Here is a 25,439-nt window from a genome sequence, read left to right as displayed (position 1 = left end):
AAACTGTCTTGGTGCCAAGGAATTCTCTGGCTCCAAGAAACAATTTTCTCCAATACTGTGTGATATAACATCAGGCTGCTTGTGAAGGGATTTTCTTACATACTGAGCAAATCTATAACTTCAGTTTTAATTGTAATGAATGCTGTAACATTTATTCTGAACTTCACAGCTTAGGCTATAATAAGTACTCCTATTAACACATACCTCTTTATATCATCAACTTCCACACACGTTCTTCAGTTTTGGAGATAATTCTGAACAGTAGAAAAAATGTTGTCTTGGAGATGGTTACCACTTAGTTAAGTATAAAAGCCTGAATAATGGAGCTTAAATTTCCTATGAGTAAAATAGAATTAATCTAGTTAATATATGTGAAGATCCTTAGCTGGTATGATAAATAAATACTAGCTAGCTGCTTATGACCTGCCACTTTTTATTTGAGTGTAAAACTCAAAAATGATATTCACAATGCCTGACTTATCTTTTTTGAATAGAAGAAAATGTATTCTAGAACTTTCTTAAAATAGTTTATAAGAAGTTATATGTGACAAGCAGTCCTTTTGTACAGGGGTTGAAGAATCAAGGTGACACAGCAAGTTAGTAATGGAGATAAGAAACATGTTTCTATATTTAGCTAATGGTTCCGTTAGTAGCTCAGTGTGAAAAGTGATTAGAAACAGGCATCATAATGAAAATTTTAGCAGATATTTATCGCTACTTATTTTCAAAAATGAGTATAATAAACATTTTTCTAGGATCTGTCATTTTGGGATACACCTTTATTAAGTGAGAATACATGTAATGTGTTTAGAAAAATATATGGCATATAATTGTGCTACATAGAGGTTGGTAATTTTAGCATATGAAGCACATGTTCTCATTAACATCTACTTGGTGAGAGATGACAATTTAACATGTTTGGCACACAATGTAAGTTAATTTCAGGATGATATTCAGTAGAAAGTCTAGATATAGAAATGCTTTCAATATATATATACTATTTATTTAGATTCACTATAATCACTAAAACAAATATAGTGTTAGAGCACATTAGTAAATATCAGCCTGGATAAGGGGAATTTTTAAGGTGTCAACTTGCATATTCTGTCTAGTGACAAGTTCTAAAAGCCAAAAGCAAGACAAGGGATGAGTGTTCTGGTGCAGCAGATTGAGCTATGGTCTGGGATGCCTGCATCCCATATCAGAGTTCCAGTTTGAGTCCTAGATAATCTGCTGCCACTTCAGTTTCCTGTAAATGCATCCAAGGAAGGAGCAAACAATGGATCAATGCTTGGGCTCTGCCACCCACTTGGGATACCCAGATGGAGTTCTGGGAGCTTGGCTTAGGCTTGGCCCAGCCCTGGCTTTTGTGGGCATTTGGGGAATAAGCCAGTGGATGCAAGCTCGCTCTCTCTGTAGTTTGGCCTTCTTAGTACATGAAAAATAAACATGTATGAAACAAAAGGAAAAAGCAAATTTAAAAAGCTTCAGAAAATCATATAATGCCTAACAAACTTCCAGAGGGGAAAAAACCTTTTCTAAACTGGAGAACACTAGATTTTGGAAAAATTTCAGACAAAGCACATCCTATTAGCCTAACATACAACGTGTGACTATTCAAATTCATTTAACTATTCTGACATTCAATTCTAAGCTCCCCCTCCCCAAAAGTCAGAATATATTAATAGCATTGGAATGGGGTTAAATGAGATGTGTCATACCAATAGCATTGTTCAGATTCCTATCATAATAAATGGCAGTGTGGACCAGAGGTGTTAATTTTGTATGACTTCTATTTTACCCAGTTTTTAAATTTTTTTCCTAGTGGGCTCTTAATACACTTCATTCTATATTTTCAAGGGCAGGTGGTACGTGGTTCTCAACATGGCACAGACTGTTCAACTAAACATAGACACATAACCACATAAGAATAAAAGCTTGTATCTGAAGATGTACACCAATGTCCTGTAAATAAATAGCAGATCACAAATATAAATGAAATTCTAAAAGCAGCCCCGGAGTTCTCAAAGGTTTTGTATCACGTTTCTTTATACCCTGTAAAGTTTTGATTTACGTTATTACATTAAAATTGTAATTTGAAAATGTGTTTATTAATTGATAGTAATAGAACAATTGCATGTTGAGAAAAATAACAGCTTTATGCAAAGCAAAGTGATTTTGTAGCCAGAAACAAACCTCTTTAATGTCTAGCTTAATAGAAGAGAGGTGATTTCCCATTTCTGCCTTGGCATTCAAATTTGTATGTGCTGTTTCAGTTCAGGTATATAAAAAACATACGACGACATATATGCATTAGTGTATATCTTCAGATACAAGTTTTTATGTTGTTATGTGTCTGTTTACTTAAGCAATCTGTGAGAACCATGTACCACCTGCCCTTGAAAATATCAAATGAAGTGTAGTTAGAGTATATTAAGAGTTATTGGAAAGGAGAATAATATTTTAGTGCCTTTTAATATAGCTATAAATATTTTCTCTTTGTTTCTACAACAAAACTCCATGAGTGTTGGATTTTTGAGATGGGCTCTACCTGAAACTGTATTTATTGTATTCTTGTATTCTGTTCACATTAGAATTCACTGGTCTGTTTTGCACATAGAAAGAATTTTACCCATGTGTGGTATTATATTGTCATTAGTTGATCATTTGGAGAATCTAGATCCACTGAGTTATCCAAATTGGGCAAAAGTTGGTGAAATTTATTATATATATTTTTTTAGTCACACTTTTCAAGGCTAGCATTGTGGCACTGTGAACTTAGGATACTCCCCGCAATGCTGGCATCCCATATTGGAGCTCCAGTTGAGTCCTGTATTCTCCGCTTCCAATCCAGCTCCCTGCTGATGCCCCTGGGAAAGCAAGTACTTTTGCCCTTGCAACCTATGTCAGAGACCCAGATGGCATTTCTAGGCTCCTAGCTTCAAACTGGAGCAGCCCTGGCTGTTGGGGCGATTTGGGGAGTGAGTGGTGGAATGAAGTTCATCTACCTCACCCTCTTTCAAATAAATAAATGTTCTTGAAATAAAAATAAAGATCATGCTTTCATCAGTTGGAGTGTCTGGGTTCCAGTATCCTTCTATTGTGTACCCAGGGAGGCAGCAGGTGATGACTCAAGTGCTTGGGTTCCTGCCACCTATGTGGGAAACTTGAATGGAGTCCCAGACTCCTGGCTTTAGTTCGGTCAAGTCTTGACTGTTGTAGGCATTTGGGGAGTGAACCAACAAAGATTCAAAGATCCTTTTCTGTTTCTCTCTCTTTCTCTATGCCTTTGAAATAAACGATAAAATACTATGTAACCAAGGGTAAAGATTTAATTATTGTTCCTGCTTCATTAAGGAGATTCTTCTGTGACCCAAGCAGTTTTTCTCTTTGAGGGTATAGTAATGAAAAGTAAGGTGACTGCTAGCACAGTTTGGTATCTCTGCCGTGATGTAAATGTGCCATCACTGTTACCTGTTACTACTTTTGCACTATTAGTGCAAATGTCAACACAATGAAAAGGTAGAGAATTACAAAGTCTTATTATTTTATAAGAATGTTTGATCTTGTATAGCCATGGGTGAGGTCTTGAGGACTCCCAAAGATTCACAGGATATTATTTGAGTTCTACAGACTGAGGTAAGTGTTGACTTCTTTACTGACTTCAGTTTTATTAATTCCTTAATAGCTACAGATGTGTGAAGAGTCTAAAGTCACTCTACATTTCTCCCCCCCTCTGGATAGGACTTGCCAAAAGGTAGAAATGCTACGCTGTCCCTAGTGGCTTGAACAAGTAAACTCACAAGCAAGGTGTAACCTGGAGGAGGAATGCGATTTGGAATCCTCCATGTTACCGGGGGTGATATTTATTGGGCTTCTTCATTGAGCTTCTGAATTCACATCAGGAGGGATCTACCATGCGTATTTGGAAAAGATCTTTATGGAAGTACTATATTTCATGCCTTTCTGAGCATGGAAAGTTCTTTCTTAAATCTTAAACTTTGAAAGCCGTATGGTTCCCAAAGCGTCTGAAAGGCTTCAGTGTATTTGGAAGGTCGAACGTGATTGTGCCTGTCATCACATAACCATTTTGTGGGTGTTATGGATTTGGTTTCTTTATTTTTTTAGTGAATTTATGAGGGGTTGGCTAGAGACTCAAGAATCCATCCATGGACCAGAGTTTTCACTGTTCAAAGACTATCTGATGTTGCTTTGGGAGGCAAGAAATCCATATTTACAAATCATGGTCATCAATGATGGTTCTAAATATGAGTGGTGGGAGATGTTTACCAACCTAGTAGAAAAATTCCTCAGAACCTTTTTAACATTACAGTGTTACATGACTAAATGTTTAAGATTCATGTGTTTCCGACCCAATGTACACTCTCCCTTTCCAATATTATCGGTCTTTAAGAATTAGACTGGGGACCGGCCTTGTGGCATGTGGGTAAAGCCCACCTATGATGCTGGCATCTCATATGGGAGCGAGTTCATGTCCTGATTGCTTCACTTCTGATCCAGCTCCCTGCTAATGCACCTAAGAAAGCAGTGGAAGATGGATCAAATGCTTGGGCCCCTGTACACACATGAGAGAACTGGAAGAAGTTCCTAACTCCTGGCTTCAGATTGGCCCGGCTCAGGGCCACTGCAGCCATTTGGGGGATGAATCAGTGAAGGCAATATCACTCTGTCTCCGTCTTTCCTTCCCTTTGTAAACTCTGCCTTTCAAATAAATAAATCTTAAAGACTTAGACTGGTTTTACAATATATATCAAACACTTTTTAGTTAAAAAATGTTCAGTATATGACAAAGTGAACAGATAGTTATGAAATCCACATTCTATTTGATAGTATGCACTCATTCTTGTTCGGTTTCCCCCCGCATATAGCCAAGTAAATTCGAAAAAGTTAATTGGTGTGCCGAGGCAGGGGGTGGGGGGCTTGTTTAAGTGTATCTCATTTTTTTGGTATTGCAAGCAGCTATAAATGCACTTTATAGGTAGATAGTGATGTATTTCAAAAATCTGCACAAGTACTCTAATTTCTCATTTTCTTAAGCTTCTAAAAATATTTTCATGCAGCTTTCAAGACTGATTTTATCCATAGGTTCCTGACCTTGGCTACCTGAATGGTCTGAGAAAACAACACTATCTTAAAATTCCTTAGCTATTTAGGATCTGGAATTTTATCTTTGGATATTAATTGATATGAACAAACCATTACCTCTCAGGCTATTTTATAAAATATATACTGTGCTGTTATTATTCACTTTAGTGGGAATTAATTTATCTGTGGACCTTGCTTCCTGAGAAATGAACCTGCATTAAATTTTCAGGTATTCTTGGTGAGAAAAGTATATTGAAATAAAAATAGTTAATGTGTATGAAATGTTTATGGCAAACACTGTGCTAAGCATGTCTCTTGCCTTAATTTATCAAAGGGAGATATTATTAATCTCATATAACAGAAGAGAAAATGGAGATGGAAATTATTAAATAACTTTCCAAAGGTCAACAAATTTGAACTGGTAGAGACCAAGATTGGGATGTAGGTGGTTTAACCCCGTGGCCTGTTCATCTAACCATGACATAATAGGACAGTAATTGGGAAACAGCACAAAATAGTAAGCAGATGGGAAGAGGCATACTACAGCAGTGATTGTGTTTCCTATGTGAATACCATTTGGACAATGCTTGCCATCTGAATTCTGTGTTATGACCTCATATCAATAAATCTTGAAATTTTTTATTGCTTATTTAAAGGCAAAGTAAGAGCAAGGGAGCAATCTTCTATCTACCTCATTTACTGAGTACCTGCACCAGCCAGGGTTGGGTAGGGCTAAAGTCAGGTGTCTGGAATTCAGTCTTGATTTCCCACATAGTTGGCAGAGGGCCAAGCACTTGAACCATCATCCTGCATGATGGATTAGCAGAAAAGTGGATCAGAAGCAAAGTAGCCAGAATTTGAATCAGCAGTCTGAGGTGTGATGCAGGCATCCCAAGTGGTGGCATAAGCCACTATATCACAACACCTGCCCTCAGGGACCTTTTTCAATTTCAAAAAAATCTTGAGAGAGAGCTACTAATAAAGGAAATCCTTAGCTATGTCAGATTTACCTTAAATATTTGGATGTTAATTCTTTCAGTTGTATAGTTTGCAGAATGTATCAAGAGCTCCAAAAATTCAACAATCCAAGTAAGAAATATGCGAAGGACTTAAACCAGCATTTTTCAAGAGAGGAAATTCAAATGGTCAGCAGACACTTGAGAAAGTGCTCAGGATCACTAACCATCAGAGAAAGACAAATCAAAACCACAATGAGGTTTCACCTCGCTTCAGTTAGAATGGTTTGAATACAGAAATCGGCAAACAGTAAATGCTGACGAGGATGTGGGGAGTCGGGGGAAAGTACCCTAATCCTCTGCTGGAGGGAATATAAACTTGTGCAACCACTGTGGAAGACAGTACGGAGATACCTCAGAAATCAGAATATGGACCTACTATATGATCCAGCCATCCCAATCCTGGGAATTTACCCAAACCAAAATAAATCAGTATATGAAAGAGTTATCTGTACCCTCATTCACTGCAGCACAATTCACAATAGCTGAGATATGGAATCGGCCCAGATGTCCATCAACTGTGGACTGAATAAAGAAAGAATGATGTATATACACTATGGAGTACTACTACTCAGCTGTTTAAAAAAAAAAATGGCAAGCCTGCAACAAGATGGTCACAACTGGAAACACAGTTATACTTAGTGAAATAAGCCAGTCCCAAAAAGACAGATATCATGTGTTTTTCCTGATCCAATGTAACTAACTATACCTGAAATGTAATGGAGGGAAATAGACATTTTGGGAATAGATGATCGTTTATAGCCCTTGTCTCTTCCGGAACAATGTTTTGTTTTTTTCATACTATTTGTTGAACTCCTTTACTTAGAGTAAGGTTAATGATATGATCATTAAGTATACTGAAAATATATTGTAAAAATTAGGAATGGGAAACCAAGAGGGAGGGGGAAGAAGGGTTGGAGTGTGGGCAGGAGGGAGGGTAGGGGGGAAAGTCCCACTCTATTCCTTAATCTGTTTATATGAAATATATGAAACTTGCATAACTTAATTAGGAATGTGGTTTTTGTTGTGTGAGAAAAGTGTTAAATTTTAGGCTCTAGTTATTTTTTTTTCTTGCTCAATTAATGAGTATATGCTGAGTGATGGCAAAAAGATAGCTGGTGTCGTTAACTCAGTGCAGTGTATGGCCAAGGTCAAAGTTGTAACTGAACTACAAAAAATGTTTTATTTCTAAAGCTTTTCTTTACATAAAAACATAAATGAGCCCAAATGAAGAAGTACGGTCTTTGTCAATCAAATGTGTTGCAGTTCTGCTTATAATAAGTCATTCCAGTTGTCCCTTTCTAGGAGTCTGATGGTTTCCAATGGAAACCTGGTCCTGGTGCCATGGCATTGCATCAGAAGTGCAGCCACAGTGGGTTTAAGAACACTGTGTGGGAAGTTAGATTTCTGGAGTTTTGGTACTAGATGCACACCTTGATAGCTGAATGATGCTGGATGAGTTACAAAGCTTCTTGGAAACTGTTGTGTACACTGTTAAGATACTAGTAACTACTAGTAACAACAGTGCCTTTTTTTTTTTTTTTTTGAGTAATCAAAGGATTGAATAGAGTGGGGTACCCAGTTTTTATTCAGAAGACTTAACATTCAGTGGTGGTTTCAGCATGGCTAACCAGACTCTTGGCATAAAATATCTAGGAAATGGCCTTGTTAAACAGTTTTAGTAGGAATAGAAGTGGCCATAGGCTGTTTTGAGTTGCCACTACACCTGTTGTGGATAGCAATAGTATTGTCTACCTGATGTATTTATTTAGTTGTCAATTAGGCTTCTCAAAGCTAATATTTTCTAGTATAGAACACATATATACTGCATTACATCAACTTTTCTTCCTCCAGCTTTCCCGAACTCAGAAAGTAGTACCACCATTCACCTCCTGCATCAAATTTGACACCTAGAAGTTACTGTTACATAATGAGTTGGAAGACCAATCCAATCATACTTCAGATAAGCCTCAAGTACTATTGCTATTGAAGAAAGCTACAAGGACATTTAGTCAACTGATTCTTTTTCTAAGATCTTCAGCTTTTCAGCAGTTAGGCATTAGTGTAGTAAGTTTCATAATGAGAAGGCATTTTGCCCTGCATATTTTTTTTTTACTGCTTTATCTTCAGATTTCAGGCTGACATATGGTAGGCACTCAAAAAAATTGCATGTGGAAGTCTTTTTTTGGATGAACAAAAATTTTTTTAAAACCATTTTTAACATGTTCTTTCTCTAATGCGTTTATAATACTGATGAATGTTTTTACAACACATCTCCACAAATACTGAGACATGGTATGAAAACATAATGTATTGTTATCAATACTACTTAGGTAAAAATAAAATATTTCAGAAATTGAGGCCATCTGAAATTATCTTGATTCTTGATTTTTTTTCCCCTTAGGATATTCTAGTAAGATTCGAGCATATTTAATCTTTGGATAAGGAATGCATATTTCTTGGCTTGGAACATTTTATATGTGAGGCCTTTTGGATGCAAATTCTATATATGATTAAAATGCCCATTTAAAATGTAAATTCTAGGGATAGAATATAGATGACTCACATGGGGCAGCTTGATTGGCATTTATCTCCATCTTCCTTTGTTTCTTCCTAGACATCACTACATCCTATTTCAGCAAAAACCACACACAAAGCCTGTAGAATAAGTCAAGACATGCACTGTGACCTTAGATCAACGTGGTTTCTTCCTTAGAGTTAGTAACAATCGAATCAATCAAAATGATGACATAGCACTAATAAAAGAGATGTGTGGTTCAAGAAACACACCTTATTCTTCTCCTTGTTTTGAGGATGGAACTCTAATAGAAGGTGAGGCAGAAAATGAAAAATGTTCCCTACAGGAGTAAATGCGGGGACAAGTGGGACAGGATGTTTCCTCTGAGAGCAAGCCCAGGTCTGCTTTGATTCTGCTGTTTCCTTACTGCATAGTACAGAGCTTGGCACCAAGGGTGATCACAGAAACACTGATGGCATGAGAGAAATGGAAGAGTTGACTTTTACAAAGGAATGCTTACTTTGTAAAGGTACTGAAAAAAGTATGGAGACAGTGAAGATTATGATTCTATGGGAAGCAGGCAGTACAGTCTCTCTACAAGAGAAAAATAAAAAGCTTCTAGGATGTGAAGGAAAGGTATAAAATCATGCACTGCTCTACTATGTTCCAATCAAATATTTAAATTTAAGTGATTATTCTAGAATTTTAGCAGCTATTTTAAGTACATCATACAAACGCATATTTGAGGTGCCCTGCTGACTTCCTTCTTAGGTTCTCAATGCTTTCAAAGCTCATCATTTGGATAGGTTTTCTTTTTTTATTTTTTTCCAAATTAAATTGTGTTCACCCATTTTTTTTTCCGCAAAAATGCACATCCCCCTTTATGCCTGTACCTGGTTATTTGAGTCATTAAGAACATCAAGCACATCATACTTTTGAACACCCACCCTTCTGCTCTTCTTCCAAAATGGTGAGAAAGACCCTTCAAGACCTTGCAGGTGAATAAATGTTGTGGTTTCTTCTTTCAGTTACAGATGATAATATTCATTATATTTTGAACATTTTCCCTTGATTTATGTGTATGAGCTAAGAGTATAGGAGAGGTGAAACTTGTCTCAAATGATGTTTTTCTTGTTTTTACACTAATTGCACAGTTTAGTGATTGAACTCATTTGAACATGGTGGTATTTTCAATTGGGAATATTTAAAAAGAATAAAATAGGGGCTCTATGCTATAATTTTCATTCTCTTTGAGAGATACTTTTTATGATTAGAGAGACAGTAAAGTGATTGAAAGAATATGAATCAAAACTCAGCAGTCTATATCCCTAATATATATATATTATATATATATATATATCCCTAATCTGGGAATAAACAATAAATACCTTTAACATTTCTGTTCAGAAATTAGCTAATATAATTTCAGATAGATTCTATAAACTAAATATGTAAATTTATGAGTATTAATACAATTATTGTAACTTTCCTGGAGAAATACAATCACATACTCTGATGGTCTTAATTATAGGCCCTTTTTTCCACCATGCTGCCTTCCTATACTTTTTGTTAGTGTCTGACCTCCAAGAGAATGCATTTCCACCTCCATTTATATGCCTCTTCACAAAGCTTTTGAATATGGTGGTACATAAAGCAGTGTACCCTACAGTTGGGATATAGGGAGACCAGTCCTTGACATGAATGACTTCCTGGTAAAAATAAAAAGCAGTAAAATAGCGGCCTGAATCCTGGTCATTTATTTCAGTTCTATATAAATCATTCACCCCAGTATGGAAAGTAGCAGTTCTTAAAGGATAAAACCAACATGAAAACTAACATTGTACCAATATTTGCATATGATAGGGTTAGAATTACTGAAAACTTAATCAGTAGATAATTTATAACATGCACTTAGGGGAAGGATTTAGTCAAAACAAGATCATTTCTCATGCTGTCTAGTGGGAAATATCTATTCACCTTATCAGTGTGTTTAAGACAATTCTTATGTCTTCATTGAATTACACTCTTTAATTACATTCATTTTATACATTCTATTAATAAATATGATGAGACATAACCTAGAATATATTATTATCATAAGTAATTTGTTTTTGATAGATTTGTATATGGTTTGATAGGGTATTAAATATTGAAATTGTTGTAATTTACTTGATAAAATATTGATGTATAAATCTTGTATGTTTACTTGATGGACTATGGGAAACAGTGAAATCATCATTTGACCAGGCTTTCTAATAAAACAGTCACTATTACTGGAATTGGGTTTTGTGCGTTACATTCTGTTGACGTAATTTTAAACTTCCTTTCCACTTCACAATAAATGGAATTTTATTATATCTGATGCCACAATAAGTGGTTCCAGAATCGTTGACATTTAGAATTACAGATCTTAGTGTCTTTGTATATTCTGCATGAAAATGCATTATGTGTGCTTTCAATTCTTTTAAAGAAACTGCCATTGATTTCCATAGTTGTTAGATAGAAGAGTTCTGTTCAAACTCCATTACTTGATTTCATGGTGGTTTTTTTCCTTTTTATTTAATCATTTGAAATATTTCTTAGTGTATTTGCAACTCTTGGATAAAAATGAGATGACATGGATTCTAAGTAGGTTTGTTTGAATTTTCTCAAATAGTAAGACATTCTGAAGCCTTTGGGCTAGGAAGCTCTAATTGTAGCTTTCTTGCAGCTTTATTTTATTCTGTATTATAAATATTAGTAAAAAAAAAAGTTCAATGTTTTATGTATAGCAATCTTTTTAAAGAGTAAAATTTAAAATATTTTGTCTCAAATTTATGGGAAAGACCTTGGTGAGTACAAAATCTTTGCCTAGTATATGAGTGACAAAGTTATTGCTGTGAGGGCCAGGGAAGCAGGGGCATAGGCTGAGTGAGGATGATAAAGGCAGTGGTCTTTGGTTCTAAGAGGCCTGGTGATGAGAGATGCTCATCCAATCCTAGAAAATCTCATAAACAGACATGCAGCTGAGGGTCATTATTTTCTTTCCTTATTTATTCATATTTTGTTGTTTGTTGCTGTTGTTCAAAGGAGTCTTTGAAGTGAGACCCAGTGTTGAAATTGCCCTGTGAGAGTCTGAAAGCTACCACTTCCTCAGGGTCAGACTCGGGGACCAGTGCCTGAACATGTCTGCCCAATCCATGCTAATGGAAACAACCTTTCTAGTTCATCCGTGTCAGGATCACCCACCAGGTCTGTGCTTAAGCAGCGCCCCATCTTTCCTGTTTCTAGAGAAAAGGGTCACAAAGCTACTAGCTACCTACCTTTCTGTTTCATCATCATGCTGCCTGTAGTCCTAGTTTTCCAGCTCAGTTTGAGGTCCTCTAGTTCAAGACTTAGGGTAACAGATTTGCAATAGAAATGCTCTCGACAACAGTTTTAATCATCACTTTTAGTCCGTCAACAAAATGAGAATCATCCTCCTTTGTCTCTGTCTCCCTAGATAAGCAGTAACTGGAGGTTAGGTTTCCTGCTGAGTTTCTTAGCGTTATTGCCAGAATAGAAACTAGGCCTATTAACATGAAACATGTTGCTCTACATTTGGAAGCCAGAATATAATAAGCATTGTTAATTTGGTTAAAGGAAAAGACAGCTGTTTAACATTAGCATTCTGGTGTGTGTGTGGGAGTTAGAATAGTGCCTCTTTTCTAATATGTGTATGGTTTCTTTTTTTGCTTATATGCTAATTATAATTGCTGAGGAAATAATAAGCTAAATGAAATAATTTTAGTTAGGTATTGGTTGACCAGTACTTAAATGAATGTTGTTTGAAAGTTTTAAAAGCCAGATAACTTCCAAAATCTTTCTATGCTAGTCATAATTTTCTGGAGTATAACTACTGTCACAGCTCTATTTTCAAAATCTTTGTGGTAACTATATTATTTCAAGCCGTGGCCTAATTTAATGACTTGTAGTTAAAACACTGTTTTATTATATGTATTTGGGTATTACTTAGATTGTACATATTTATATGAATGTATGTAATGGGCTTTTTTTGTTAAGATTTAATTTTTACTTATTTGAAAGGCAGGGTGACAGAAGGAGATCTTCCATCTACTTGTTCACTCCTTAAGTGGCCACAACAACCAAGGCTGGTCCAGGCTGAAGCCAGGAGCCAGGAATTTCATACAGGTCTCCCACATGGGTGACAGGGGCCATTCTCTGCTTCCTTTCTGGGTGCTTTAGCAGGGAGCTAGACTGGAAGCAGAGCAGCAGAGATTAATTGTGGACTGGTGCTTCCGATTTAGGATGCTAGCATCACATGCTGTGGTCTAATCTGTTGCACACGATGGCTGCCCCTGGGTCAGGCATTTTGTTCACTTTATTTCAACTATTTTTGAGACTCCTGAGGACTGTACTATTACAGGTACAATTTTGTGCATAACAGAAATGGAAACTCATCTGGACATAAGCTTAGACAGAATGATATAAAGGTGTGGTCTTTTTCTATAAAACTTTTTTGAAGCATAATGTACCATAAAATGCACACGAATGTTCTGGTAGATGATTTTGATAAAGGTGTATACGTGTGTAATCACAACCCAGTCAAGAAGGTGAACATTTCCACTTCTCAGGAAAGGCTTTCCTCACCCCAAAACTTGATCTGGTTAGTTTCATCAGTCGTAGAATTTCCTTGATGTGAATCACCAGCTCTGTAGTTGTGTGGTCTGCCTTTTGTCACCCAGCCTGGTGTCTGTAAAAATCATCTATGTTTTTGTATTCAATTTTTTTTCTATTCAGTTGTCAAAAGTTTCTAAGGAATGAATATATCTCAATTTTTAATTTATTAAGACTGTTTTCAGTTTGGTATTTTAAAGTGCTTATCTTTTAGTTCCATATTTCCATGAATCTTTTGAAAATTCATTATTTGAGAGTGAGAAAAACAGGAAGAGTGAGACAGAAACAGGGAATAAGCTCCCATCTGCTGGTTTACTTCCCAAGTGCCTTCGATGGCCTCAACTAGGCTGAAGCCAGGAACTAGGAACTCAATCTATGTTTCCCACGTGGGTGGCAAGAACCCAGCTATCAGAGTCATCACAACTGCCGCAAAGTCTCCATTGGCAATGAGTATAGTCAGGAGCCAGGACCGCTATGGAACCTAGTTACTCCCAGATGGGAACTGGGTGACATAACTGGTCTTAACCACCAGGCTGAATTTCTGCATTATTTCCAGTTTCTAACTGTTACAAGTAAATTTGCTGTATTCATACATAAGTCATGTACATGTCTTTTTATAGACCTGTTTTAATTCTCATATTTATCTGGGAGTAGAATACCTGGATTGCATGAAATATGTACATTTAACTTCTAAAATGTGGGAAAATTGCTCTCTAAAACAAAGGTAGGATCCTAGACCAGTGATGTTTATTTCTCACATGTTTGATAAAGCAACTTTTGTATACCAAATTATAGTATAATTGGTATTCTTTCTGTAAAATCCTTTCTTATTTTTTAGATAAGTTTTTAAAAATGATGAAAAGTTGGGACTGGCTCCGTGGCGCAGTAGGTTAATCTTCACCTGCGGCACCAGATCCCATATGGGTGCTGGTTCAAGACCTGGCTGCCCCTCTTCCAATCCAGCTCTCTGCTATGGCTTGAGAAAGCAGTAGAAGACAGCCCAAGTCCTTAGGCCCCTGCACCCACATGGGAGACCACGAAGAAGCACCTGGCTCCTGGCTTCAGATCAGCGCATCTCCGGCCATTGTGGCCATTTGGGGAGTGAACCAATGGAAGAAAGAAGAGCTTTGTCTCTGTCTCTCCCTCTGTCTGTAACTCAACCTCTGCAATAAATAAAATCGTAAAAAGATGAAAAGCTTGGGAAAATTTCATTTGTGACCAGATTATGGCTCCTTTAATATCTATAAAATTCTACATAGGTATATATAATGGAATAAATATATCTTCTAAACAAGATTATTTGTCATTTCTTAGTTGTTTTACGTGTATTACAGTCTTGGATAAGCATTGATATGGAGGATAAAAAAATCCTAATTTATTAAAGAAGATTGCATTGAATGTGTTCTATGCGTAAGTAAATGTTTCCTACATTGTAGATCCAAGGATGAGAAAGACGATCGTTCCCCTCGAATTGTGTAACTAGAGCAAAAAGTAAAAGCTACACATTGAGATGATACTGTACAGGCAAGGTATATGTGGAAAGGGCTGTAGTAAGGTTAATCTTAAATGTTATTCTAAAGAAGTAGAAAACTTTCCATTTCACAGCAGTAGGGACCACTTGATAGAGAAGACGGAATTTGGACTGAGCCCAGTAGAAAGGAGTTTTGATGGGCAGATCAAGTAGAGAGCAGTTCAGTGGGAGGAAGTGGTGAGATGTGGCATGTACATCATGAGAGAGGCAGCTAAGTTAACACAAAATTAACAGGAATAAGAGACTTGATAAGTTTAAGTTTTTATCACCGAGGAGAAAGGTTAATTTATGATGAGAGGAGGAAAGCTATAAAATACTTTATTTTGAAAATGTTTCTACTGAGAGATCATGAAAAGTAAAGATGAGGTCTACAAATGTGTCATTGAAATGAAACAAGAATAGTCATTGGAATTGATGAAATCTACAATATATGAGAAAGGTCATTACTACATTAGCAATGCTAAGAACCTGGAGACTTGTGAAACTTTCAAACTCTCTATTTTTAGTACCTTTTCAAATAATTTAAAGAAAAAGATACACTCTCATTGATTTAGCCAATCATTATGATTTTATTTGGTATATTTTTTTCTCTAAATGACACATTCCCATGAGGAAAAAGTGATACTAATGACTCGGGCTGCTGCTTATGATTTTATCCTTTGGGATAAACATCTATATGAACTTAAGCTGTCTTTTTCTTTAATATATTTGATGCTACCAATTTGGTCTTATTAAACTAGAGGATTTAAAAAGGGTTTTTATTTACTTGAGAGGCTGATATAAAGCAGTGGAGACAGAGTGAGACAGAATTCCCATGCACTGATTTACTCCACAATGCCTGCAACACCCAGAAGGCTCAGACTGGGAGCAGAGAGCGTAATCCAGGTCTCCCACATGGGTGACAAAAATCCAGCTTTGTGGGCTGCCACCACTGCTTTCTAGAGTGTGTATTAGTAGGAAGCTGGAATGAGGTACCTGAGCCAGAATTGAACCTAGGGACTCCATTGTGAGAAAGAAGCATTCTAAACAATGGCTTAACCTTTTAACAGCTTGGCCAAATGCACACCCATCCTTAACTAGAGGCATTTTAATAAAAGATCCCTTTCAAACATTGTGTACTTGTAGCATATTATGACATAATGACTAAGACTAATAACGTGATTCTACTTCTGGAATCAATTTGAGTGTCATCTGCAGTATATTCACAACTCAGTAGTAAAGCCATGAGAGTTAAGTTCGCAGAGGAAATTAGAGGATGTGTATTCGTAATAAAATATAGTCAAAATATACCAGGCAGAAATATTTTTAGGTAACAAAATTAGCTCAATTCATAGTTCATCTAATTAAATGAGTTTTTAATTGAGTTTTATATGCATGGGAAATTAGATATCTTTTGAGAGAATGTGTGGGTGCCATTAAATGCAACTGCCCTCTTACTGTGGGTACAAGGATGTGGTGAACTTGGAGAAGAGTTAGGAAAATAAAAAATGGACCATGGAGAAATAGATGAGCAAAAAGTTCAAACAAAGCTAACTTCCTCGTCCATTATTTTCTCCTCAAGATTAATTGAAATAATTTTCAATATAGCTGATTATGAAAAAATAGGGAGAAATTTTACTTTGTATTAAAAATAGCTCTATATGACTGAAGGTCTCTTTCAGATGTTTTAATGTCACAACTTACAAAATCCATGTGGTTTGGGGTGTTTTAAGCCAATAGTTGGTGCTCACTGGCTCCCTGAAATATGTGGGGTGTATAAATGCTATTTAAATAGTGTTAAGATGCATTTGATTTGCACGTTAGGAAAACCGTTAATTAGTGTATGTTTATTAGAAAAAAATTTTAAAATCGGCTAAAACGTAAACAATGAGCAGCTAAGAAATCCTACTTATAATAAGAGCTGACTTATATACTTTAAGGCTATAATCCTCTGTAAAATGTGTTTATTTTTACTTTGAGTTCAACATAGTTCCCGGGCCCAAGACTTCCCAGCCCAGTCTCTAGATCTCTAATTCTGAAATAGCCATGCTCACTTCTAAAGAAGAAGCTGGTGTAGCTTTAGTTGATTGGCTTTAGTTATAATGCTGACCCACAAAGGTAGATAACACGGGCAGTTTTCATGGAGCCTCCAGTTAGGAGATGCTCATAAAAAAGTTGAGATAAGTGGCCAGGGCATGTGCTAATCAGATAATTACTCGAGACTTAAGGTGCAGAGAACCAGTCCTCTAAAACAGACTGATATGAACACAGGTTAGTCTTTTCTTGAGTTCTTCATTATGTAATTTAGAATATCTAAAATATTCTTAAATTCAATAGGATATTCATATTTTATGGTACTTCCCAATTTTTAATTTCACTGAAACAAAAGTATTTCCTCTAAAATGTTTTTATACCTAATATATGCTTACTGATTGCAAATTAAAAAACTCAAAACAATTAGACTCATGTCTAAACTGCTATGGTGGATGCAGCTTATTGCTAGACCCTATTTGATGATAAAGGTAAGCGGGGAAAACAGGAGGTCTAATTTGAAATGTGTTAACTTCCCAAGCAGGTTGGCTGCAATGTCATTACTATGTATTTAATATTTGGCCAAGTAGCAAAAATCAACATTTTGCCACAATGTGTATATACTTCAAATCACGAGGTTGTATATATTAAATATATAATTTTATCTGTCAATTAAAACACTTTATACAGATTTCACTCACAACAAGACAATTATGAAAACATTATTACTTTCCTTAAAATAGACAAACACATTTTTTTCTCTTTTAGTTGCTAACCTGATTTTTGGAGTATTCCACAGTTGTCTGAAAAGTTATGGGGGAACAGGGTAAGAACTAAAGGACTTTCACCCAGGGCATTTCAGATTCTCTCACTGTGGAACAGCGTGAGCGATGTCTTCCAGTTGTGTAGGATAAGTACAGCCCACTGAACACTGCTTAACAGCTGTTTACCACAAGCCAGCTTTAATGTCAAAAACACCCGAAACTTTACTTTTCTTCTATATTTGAATAATGATAAATGCCTTCACGCTGTGTAAGAACTATTGAAGTGAGTTTCTCTGCAGGTGAACTTGGCAGTGTCTTATATAACGCCACTCAATGGGAGTATTACTTAAACAGTGTGAAATACATTGTCTGACAAGAATTGCATCACGATTTGGTATGATGTTTATGCAAGTAGATAATCTGTTTATAGTTGAAAAACTGGACCTCCGATGCCACAGTGCAAAATCCACATTTTTATTTGTAAATTTGTAGTGAAAACTGCAATTGTTCCTTGTGGGAGAATAATAAGTTAAGGAATGGGATGAAAATGAACTCAATCATTAAGCTATGGTCCACCAAGTATGTATGCTGAGGGATTACTTATCTGTTCTCTAGTTCCAAAATAAAATGTATTATATAGTTAATTAAGCATTCTCCATTGTTTTTAAAGTATCTAAAGATAATTTCAGTTGAAAATCAAATACTTAATTGCATTGCATCTGTATCTACTGCCTTGTTAATTATATAGGGTCTGTTGTTTAACTGCTGTACTTTTTTTTTCCTGCTGGTTTGTCCCCATCCATCTTCCTGTTGATGTTAGTTGTACTTTTCTTGGCCAGTTTCTCTAATGCTTTTATGGTCCTAAGTGGATAGCCTAAGATTCAGGTGACCCAAAAACCCATTTGGCTAATTGGAGTGTGGGAATTGAGACTATACATTTCAGTCTTTGCGATAGTTTTGAAAAAAATTGGTTGATTCATATTCCCATTTATCGGGTTTCCAAGTACTGCAAAATAATCAGAAACACCAACTGTAGATACCAGGTTTAGCATCTGAAATAATTGGTATTTGAAGCATTGAGATTATGATGTGTGAACATCTGACTAGTTCTATGACCACTTATGAAGTGGAATGTGTAATACACTTGTATTTGAACAATGACTGTTGAATACTTGTTTCAGTAACATAACACACATTTCAAATCTTCCTTTTCTTACGATTGCTTTTTAAGTTAGAATCTGGTTGCATAGAACTCCCATGTCTAAAAGTGGTATTTAAACTAGGAAGTATCATAGGACTCTGAACACTGTTGGTGTCATGGTAGCAGTCACTATGAAGTCAGCCCATGAACTTAGGGCAAGGAGTGGTAATAGTTTTCCCATTTAGCTGCTTTCCTTTCTGACCATTCAAGCAAATTAGTGGGAATGATGTTGGAATGATACAATGCAGATGGTTACATTGGATCTGATGAGTTGAGTTTGAGGCAGTAGATAGGACTTTTTAAGGAATAGTTTTGGGACAGGTGAGGGAGGAGTGTTGACATTTCCCCATTGCCTTTGTGTTTACTGTTTCCCAAATCTACCTACTCACCCCACCTAATTCTTAATCTTTTTGTATTCTCATTGTAATGGATTTCTTCCACTTCCTCTGTCCTGTGATATTTCATTGCTTCTTCTTGCTCTTCCCCTTATATAAACAGAACATGAATTTGAAGATTGCTAGTTGTTTGTGTTTTGTGTTTTAAGAACAAAGTTGTGTTGAAAACCAGCAGTCTTTTTTTGTTGTTTTTGTTGTCACAGCACAATAATCAACATAGAAGATTTCTGAGGTCCTATAATGTGTCAGGAATTCTCCGCACCAGCAAGCAAGCCATTGATCAGTTCAGCAATGGACACGAAGCTGAGTTTTGATTGATTCAATTCAGTTCCGATACTATCTACCTGGAGACAGAATCGGATCCCACAAACCAGGGCCTCTGTCTCAAAGATCGCCCCCTCCCACTTTAAATGCCAATTGTAAGCCTTAGATCCACTGTACCTCTTCTTCCATCTGATAGGCCATAAACTGGGGTTCCTTCATCTCCCTCAGGTTCAATCAATTTGCCAGAACACCTCACAGAACTTTGGGTCACATTTATTAGTTTATTACAAAAGATGACCCATGCACAGGACAAGGCATGGGAGAAGGGGTACAGAGTGCTAGTGGCCTAACCCTTTGAGCCACAATGCCAGACTGTCGCTCCCCCTCTTCATGGAGGAACGACACAGGACCCTGCGTTGTTCTTCTGTCTGCTCGGCCCTCCCCGGGTTTGCTGCTGGTTCTTCCCGGGTTGGCTACCGACCCTTCCACCTCCGTGGAAGGGCGGTTCCCCCTGCCACCTTCCCCACTTCCGCGGGGGAGCGGCACACCGCCGGCCGGCTCTCTCGGGGGCTGCTCAGGTGTTCCTTCAGCTAGATGTTCCCCTTAGATGTTCCTGGTGCATGTTGTCTCTCTCCTCCTTTATAGTCCTCTTCCACCAATCCCAACTCTGCTACCCACACGCTGAGTACGCTGCTCTCCTCCAATCAGGAGCAGCTCCTGCAGCTTGTCAAGTTGGTGAGAGGCATCTGGGTAGAAGCTGTTTACTCCTCTCCCAGCGCCATATTGTGGGAGAGCAGATGCATAGAATAAGTCTTAATTCCAGTAACAGTCTTAGTCCGAGTTGCTCCCCACACCAGACCACATCTAATTGTTTTATTTGTGATCTATTAACTTTAGTGGAAAAAAAGGCTCCCTTTACTTTGGGGTGTGTATATTATTATATTTAGTCCCAAAGGTGAGTGAAATATGAAGAACTTGGTGTTGATATGAGATTTTGCCCATGGAATTTTAATTCCTTCGGAGTCTCTTTGTGTACAATTTTAAATTCTGCTTCATTTCCTTACATGTACATGTACCCCCTCATGACTTTTTCTCCCATATCTTTTTTTTTGTTTGTTTTTATCTTTACATTTCTTAGTTCATCTTTTCATTCCCTTTCTTTAAACTCTTTGTTGCAGAGTGATCTGGGTCAACCAAGTATGACAGAAAGGTGAAGTGTTCTCTGTGCTAACAACATAGCTTATAAAAAAAGTAAGATAATATTCTGCAATAAAACTTGATTAAAATAGTATTTCAAACTGTATAGTCACCAGAAGCACACAGTTAGCAAAATTTATATGCATCATTTGGTGTCTCCAGAAACTTAACTTTATGATCCTAGTCTGCTTTGGCAACTCAGTTTTCTGCAGGGTTAGTCTCATCTGTGTCGGCATCAGCTTTTCCCTTTTTCTCTCTGGGTACCTGCTCTCCCTTTTTAGGTTTGAGTTCTGGCTCTCAGGGAGCTGGTTTAGCAGACAACTCTGTGGATCTTCTCTGTGGCTCATCCTTCACCTTGGCCTGATCTCCCTTAGGCTCCCTTTCAGCCTTTCCCTTGGGCATGGTGGTGGCTGCAGTGGTAGAACATAGTCGGGCACTGGGCTACGAGATGTGCAGCTCCACGTGGGCTTTTGTTGATTCGGGGGTTGTTCTTACCTCTCCTTCACACCAGTCCCAAAAAACAGACTTTAAAAAATACAACAAAAACCTCTTTCTGACCATGAAAATCTATACAGTGATGAATTATCTGAGAGATTAGAACTAATTATAAGAAATTAACAAATATTGGAAGTTAGAATTATCACATTCATTATGCATCAAACTGGATTTATCTACTCTCTTATCCAAGCTCTCTTCCTGTGGACACTTTTGAGAAAATCGCTATTATACAGCCTGTTGCCCTCCAGAAACCTAATGGTGGTCCTCATGCTTTTTTTTTTTTTTTTCTTTATTTTCTCCATTATTCCCAACATGTTGTTGTAATAGATCTAACATTTTATGGTCTGTGTTGTACAAGCAACGCATGTTTTAAATTTCTAGTATAGAGTATATGACTGAGCCCCTGTTTCTTAGGTGCAATCTACTTAATCTGCATCCTTTCGGTTAATTTCAGTCCAGTGCAATGATTTTTGGCTACTTTCCTTTTCAAGGTAAGTTAACGCAAGATTCAGCTTCTTGATCATACTGATGTGCAGTTTGGGTGCAGAGGGTAATATTGTGGTATTGGGACATGGGAGGTACGTGTGTTTAATTTTGAGGAAACTTATCAACATATATAGTGATTGCTTCATATCACGGAGATCAGAAATCTCTCCTGGTAACGTCAAAATTTCAATCATCCATTCTACCTTACCCAGGGTGTTTCTCCTATGCCCAACACTGTGTCGTACTTTGGTGATCTTTGGCAAATGAACTGTCTTCTACTCTGTTCCCTCAATGATGGGCCTATAAAGGTCTTGGGAGGTGTCGTTCGTTCCTTTTTTTTTTTTTTTTTTTTTTTTAACCTTGCCCCTTAAGAACCATGGACACTCATGGAGGTAATTGTTCTGGGGTTGGTTTCCTAGTTATGCCTCTTTGTGTTAAGCCATGTAAAATTAACTGCATTACCTGCATCTAAAGACAGCGATTTTGAGTGTCCAATGTTTTACATTTTAATATAAAATGTGTACCAGTTGGTTGGCACCAGGGCTCACTAGGCTAATCCTCTGCCTGTGGCACTGGTACTCTGGGTTCTAGCCCCAGTTGGGGTGCCAGATCTGTCCCGGTTGCTTCTCTTCCAGTCCAGCTCTCTGCTGTGGTCTGGGAAGGCAGTGGAGGATGGCCCAAGTGCTAGGGCCCTGCACCCTCATGGGAGACCAGGAGGAAGCACCTGTGTCCATTTTGGGGGGTGAACCAACGGAAGGAAGACCTTTCTTTCTGTCTCTGTCTCTCTCACTGTCTAACTCTGACTGTGAAAATAAAATGTGTACTAGTCAATCTTGATGACAATAATACTCTGATTAGTCATCATTGTTATCACTGTCATGATTATTATCACCTAAAATTTGTATAGTGGTTAATATTTGCTACCAATTCATCCTATTTGCTGATAATTTATTAGTTGAGCCTTATGAAACTACCATTTTTGTAAGCTAAAAATGGTGAGTAGCAGCAATTTCATATGGTTCAACCTGATATTAGTTCATCATTTTTCTTACAGACCCACAGCCATTACAATGATTCAAATGATTTCCATCGTCTTGCAACTGGAAGTCATCACAGTGGTCTTTTAATGGACCCTCTTGCTTCCAATTTAGCCCTGTCCTATTTATTTGTTTGTACTTCAGCTTTATAAAATACAATAGTATTGAGCCACTCTCCTATATAAAAATGCTGTAATGGCAGCTGATTGACCTTAGTATAGAACCTAAGCTCCATTAATGTGATTTGTAAGTCATGTAGCCATACATCCCAGTTAGCCTCTGACAGCCTTGGTTTATATCTGCTGCCCCAGCCTAATTAATAATAGTGCCCCCTTCTATTCTCAGAAGTGGCTCAGTTTAGATGATGAATTACATGATCACCTTATTTATACGGTACTTCATGATATGGCCTCTCATTTCTCTCCAGTCTAATCTCTCACCACTTTTTAAATCATAATCTAAGCTGTAGCTGTTCTGTATCCCTTCGGATTTATGGAATGTGTCACACACACAGACTCGCAGTTCTGAGCTTGGGCCCATGATATTGCCACTGCCTGAAATGACAGCCCGATGCATGCCGGTTGTGATGTTTACATTAATTCTTCCTTCAGGAAGCACTTTCTGGTCTCTAGTTTCAGTTTCCCTGCTACCATTTCCCATATTTGCTCTGTACTTGCACAGTCAAATCCTCTTCCCACTTAACCATGTGCTGCTTTTTAGTATGTAGGTTCTGGCAAGACAGGACTTTCTGTTTATTCATCAATGTGTCCTAAGGATTTATAAGTATTACTTACATAGATGTAACTACACTAGTATAAATTGTGTGTGTTTGTGCATGTCTACAAATGTCAAAGGACTTTAGACAAAAATAATTTATGGTGCCTTTGTGACACTGCCTTTGATTTTTTTAGGCTATGAAAGAGATAGTGGGAGAGTTTAAAGTACTCTGATAAAGGAGATGAAAAGAAAGAGAGGCCACAGAAGAACCAAGTCTTGAATATCAAGAAATGAACAAATTGAAAGAACCAGAATCTTTGAACAGACCATTTGGATGGACAGCTACATTCCATTTTTGATCATTAGATCTGCCTTGCACTGTAACTTGTACTTATCTTAGCAAGCACACGTAAAGAGGGTGAAATCCATTATATTTTTCCTGCAGTGTACAAACTTAGTAAACATTTTATATAGTAGCATAATTTTCAGTAAGTGCAGGAAGTAATTATATTTTAATTTGAGGAAATATTGGAGTAAGATTATCTCTCCTGTTTTTAAGGTTTTTAATAGCAATTAGGTTAAACAAAACCAAAACCATTTCTGAAATGGTGACTAAAAGGGCTGTTGAAATCCAATTTGTAGCATTTACTTCCAGAAGATGAAAGTGAGGAGGTGGAGTATTGTTTGTAAGCTATTTTTGGGTTTGTCCTCCCAAAGTGGCATATAGAACTTCTGACTCCTAGGATTGATGAATGTGACCTTATGAGTAAGTAGGATATTTCCAAATGCAGTCAAGTTAAGGTGAAGATTAAATAGGCTAGAGTGGGTCTGACACTAATATGGTTGGTATCTTTATAAGAAGAACATAGATCCAGGGAGAAGCCACGTGAACATGGAGTCGGATATTGGAGGGATGCGTCCACAAGACAAGCAATGTCAAGGGTTGCTGGTCACCACTCAAAGCTAGGAAGAACTCATGGAAAAGGTTCTTCCTCACGGTGTCCAGAAGGAGCCCACTTTGCTGACACTTTGGTTTTAGATTTCTAGCCTCCAGAACAGAGACCATAAATGTTGTTAATTTTAAGTCACTCAATCTGTGGCAATTGGATATGGCAGCCATAGCTATTTTATTTTTTTTTAATTTTAATAAATATAAATTTCCAAAATACACTTTTTGGATTACAGTGGCTTCCCCCCCCCCAATAACCTCCTTCCCACCTGCAACCCTTCCATTTCCCGCTCCCTCTCCCATCCCATTCACATCAAGATTCATTTTATCTTTATATACAGAAGATCAATTTAGTATATACTAAGTAAAGATTTCAACAGTTTGCACCCACACAGAAACACAAAGTGTAAAGTACTGTTTGAGTCCTAGTTATACCGTTAATTCACATAGTATAACACATTAAGGACAGGGATCCTACATGGGGAGTAAGTGCACAGTGACTCCTGTTGTTGATTTAACAATTGACACTCTTGGCCAGCACCACGGCTCACTTGGCTAATCCTCCGCCTGTGACGCCGGTACTCTGGGTTCTAGCCCTGGTTGGGCACAGGATTCTGTCCCGGTTGCTCCTCTTCCAGTCCAGCTCTCTGCTGTGGCCCGGGAACGCAGTGGAGGATGGCCCAAGTGCTTGAGCCCTGCACCCGCATGGGAGACCAGGAGGAGGCACCTCACTCCTGGCTTCGGATCCGTGCAGCATGCCGGCCGTTGCAGCCATTTTTGGGGATGTGTGTGTGTGTGTGTGTGTGAACCAATGGAAAAAGGAAGACCTTTCTCTCTGCCTGTCTCTCACAGTCTAACTCTGCCTGTCAAAAAGAACAAAAAAAGTGTCAATTGTTTTTGTTTTTGGCATCAGTAATCATCTGAGGCTGTTGTCATGAGTTGCCAAGGCTATGGAAGCCTCTTGAGTTCGCCAACTCCGATCTTGTTTAGACAAGGCCATAGTCAAAGTGGAAGTTCTCTCCTCCCTTCAGAGAAGGTACCTCCTTCTTTGATGGCCCATTCTTCCCACTGGGATCTCACTCACAGAGATCTTT

At 37.5% G+C, this 25,439-nt stretch overlaps 1 protein-coding gene across 1 annotated transcript in view; it reads left to right on the top strand.

Moving 5' to 3' along the window:
• Nucleotides 1–25,439, top strand: part of LAMA2 (laminin subunit alpha 2) — a 705,005-nt gene that overhangs the window by 11,721 nt on the left and 667,845 nt on the right. The gene's annotated exons all lie outside the window — the stretch shown is intronic.

This window comes from Oryctolagus cuniculus, chromosome 5 (assembly GCF_051225735.1).
Source record: "Oryctolagus cuniculus isolate XC-2025 breed Fujian yellow rabbit chromosome 5, ASM5122573v1, whole genome shotgun sequence".
Lineage (NCBI taxonomy): Eukaryota > Metazoa > Chordata > Mammalia > Lagomorpha > Leporidae > Oryctolagus > Oryctolagus cuniculus.
Note: the sequence above shows the minus strand (reverse complement) of the source record. Positions and strands in the feature narration are given on the sequence as shown.